Source organism: Suncus etruscus, chromosome X (assembly GCF_024139225.1).
Source record: "Suncus etruscus isolate mSunEtr1 chromosome X, mSunEtr1.pri.cur, whole genome shotgun sequence".
Taxonomy (NCBI): domain Eukaryota; kingdom Metazoa; phylum Chordata; class Mammalia; order Eulipotyphla; family Soricidae; genus Suncus; species Suncus etruscus.
Genome location: NC_064868.1, coordinates 98,414,645 through 98,417,805, shown reverse-complemented (window position 1 = coordinate 98,417,805; position 3,161 = coordinate 98,414,645). Strand labels below are relative to the sequence as shown.

Genomic DNA, 3,161 nt, shown 5'->3' with positions numbered 1-3,161 from the left:
TTCAGTTTCATCTGTGGGGCATTCCAGCCAAATGTTCTAACCAAAAGCCCTTGAGGGAAGACTGAATATGAGACAATAGTTCATAATTCAATTCCACCAGCATTCACTGAATACTTACTATGTGCTCAATGTTCTGCTGGGAGCTTTGGGGAAGAATGTGTAGGAAGCAGAAAACACAGGCCTTGCCTACAAGAAAATCGGTCATTTTGTTGAGAGAGACTTCCAAACGGAGAACAATTAAAACCGTTCAACAAGAAAATAAAGACAAAAATAAAGAACTTAAAGAAATATACTCTAGTGCAAAGTGGTATTGGTCAGGCAAGAATAGACAAATCAACACCACAAAAATGTTGAATATAATGAGGTTAGATGTACAGGACCAAAGTAAGATAGACTCAGACTGGAAGGACATGGTCAGCTCTGTCTTCCTCTGAAACTAATGTTAGTAAGCAAAATTCTAGCCTTTCCATGCTATTAAGATTAAGGCATTGTTTCAAAAACAAGAAAGAGCACTTTCTAATATTTCAACAGTGAAGCATCTATTTAAAAGAATAACTAGTGCTCGCTTCAGCAGCACACATACTAAAATTGGAAGAATGCAGAGATTAGTATGGCCCCTTCATAAGAAAGACACATAAAAGAATAGCTAATATAAAGCCAGTGCTTTTTTATTTTGGTTTTGGGACCAAACTCAATAATAGTACTCAGAGGCTACTTCTGGCTTAGTGTTCTTGGGTTACTCTTGGAGGTGCTTGTGGGGCCAGGAGGTGCCAAGGATGGAATCCAGACCTCCCGCATACAGAACATGAACTCCAGCCTGCTGACTTCTCTTTCCAGCTCCAAAGCTAATTATTTTGATGTGGCTATGATTGAGGTTGAAAAGTGATTAGGGAGACCTGGATAGTAAGTTGTCAGCACGTGTGTGGCACTATTTTCAGAAACTCTATGTTCCTTGGGCCATAACAAAGGTCGATTTAGAGCAGAACAGAGGATACAGTTCAGATCTACGCTTCTCCCTCTCCCTTGGTTGTGAGTTTCAAAGTCAGATCCCAGCACCTACATATGGCTTTGGAGACTTATCTGCTCAAGGGCTTCGTTTCCTGAAACTGAAGTGATCATATCTACTCACCCTGGATAAAGATGAAAATTCAATTAGGTAAGTACATGTGGAAGGCTTAGCAGAGGACCTGCCATATGGCAGGAGTTTGTTATTAAAGAGTTTGTTAGTGACTTTGTCATAAAGACCTAAAGATTGTCACTAAGGGCAGATACATCAGTAGTTAAGAGTTTGAGCTTTGTCGTCCACAGAGTACAAGAAAGAAGCTGCCATTTGGCACTCAGTGGAATACAACACTGCTGTGAAAACAAGATGAAGTTATGCCTGTTAGGGCAAACTGGATTTATTTAAACAAATTTTCGGCCATACCCAGTAGTGCTCAGATATTACTTATGATTTTGTGCTTAGGGATCATTCCCATATGGGGTCTCGTGACTGGGGATCAACCCTGGGTTGGCTGCATGCAAGGAAAACACTCTGCCTGCTCTATTACCTATCACTGTGGCCCCCAAATGGATGAATATTGAGGTGATTCTGGGGAGTGAATTAATTCAGGAAGTGGAAGACAATTAGATAATTGTACTCATATAGAATGTGAAAAGAATTGGGAAAAATTGGGGCCCAGAGAGATAGCACAGCGGCGTTTGCCTTGCAAGCAGCCTATCCAGGACCAAAGGTGGTTGGTTCGAATCCTGGTGTCCCATATGGTCCCCCGTGCCTGCCAGGAGCTATTTCTGAGCAGATAGCCTGGAGTAACCCCTGAGCAACGCCGGGTGTGACCCAAAAACCAAAAAAAAAAAAACCCAAAAACAAAGAATTGCAAAAAATTGGGGAAAAAACCAACAACTACTAAACTCAGTGAAATCTATGTGGCTCCTGGAAGGCAAGGGGAAGGGTAGGAGGAAGGAGGAGAGGGTTCTTTCTGGTGGAGAGATGACCCTGGACAATTGGTGGTAGGCGTGGTGACAATGACACATATATAGATGTATGAAATTAAGCCCCTGAAATGACATACTATTTATTATAAAATGATAAATAATAAATCAACAACAAGAAGAAGATAATTTGACCTTTGAACTCTAATACAATCTCAGTCTTAAGCCCTGCCATGTACTGCCTTTATCTTTGGGCAGATTAGGCGATGTGCTATTATTTAAAAATTGGGGGGGGGAATTTTGGGCTACCCCTGGTGGTGTTCAAGGATGATTCCTAATGGTCCTCTGTGGACAATATGCAGTGCTAGGGATCAATCTAGGGTCAGTTGTCTACAAGACAAGGGCCTCAACACATGTTCTATCTCTCTGGCTCCAGTGCGGTTATTTTTAAAAACTGTTTTAGTTTAGGAGAAATAGTACAGGGAGATGTAGCACTTGCTTTGCATGTGGCTGATGCAATTGATCCCAGCACCACATGTTTTCCCATGTAGCACAAGGGTTCACTTCTGAGCAAAAATCTAGGAATAGCCTCCAAATAGCTCATAGAGTTTAAACCATGGTGTTAAAACAGCTAAAACTCAGAAAATTATTTTTTATAGAAATAACGTTGTCATATGAAATTATATGAGTTTCAGGTGTGCATCTTTCTAAGTCAATATCTATCTACTACATTTGCCACTAAAATTGTATTGACTCTGAGTGTTATAGTTGCTTCCAACTTGGCATCTCGGGTCCCTTGATCCTGGGATAGGAAGTGAAAGGACATGAATACCCCAGACACTAGAAAAACATACTTTTCATGGTCAAGAAATAAACTGCTTCTTGAATGTTGGTCTTCATGTATTTTCTTCCCCAGAGTCCTGACTGTATGAGAGTTTCTATTTCAGTGACCAGCTAGCATGCCTTGTCTACCTTTCAAATAAGGAAGTCTCTGACTTATAGTACTTGATTTAGGGTGTCTTTTTTTTGGGGGGGGTGTAGGGATGAAGCAACTCAGACCAGTGCTCAGGGGTTTCTCTGGGTTTTGTGCTTAGAGTTAAGTGACCCCTATTCAAATGCTGAGGATGTAACCATAAGTGGCAGCATACAAGAGTCATCACCTCTGTGCTATGTATCTGGCCTTTTGACTTATAAAGCTGGAAGTCATCAGTAGGGGGGTCCCTGGCTTT

General features: G+C 41.2%; 1 non-coding gene across 1 annotated transcript; it reads left to right on the top strand.

Annotated features, from left to right (window-relative positions):
- Positions 1-558: 558 nt before the first annotated feature.
- LOC125999608 (U6 spliceosomal RNA) lies at positions 559-670 on the top strand. Its single transcript, XR_007492128.1, has one exon. It is a non-coding gene; the product is annotated as a U6 spliceosomal RNA (small nuclear RNA).
- Positions 671-3,161: the final 2,491 nt, after the last annotated feature.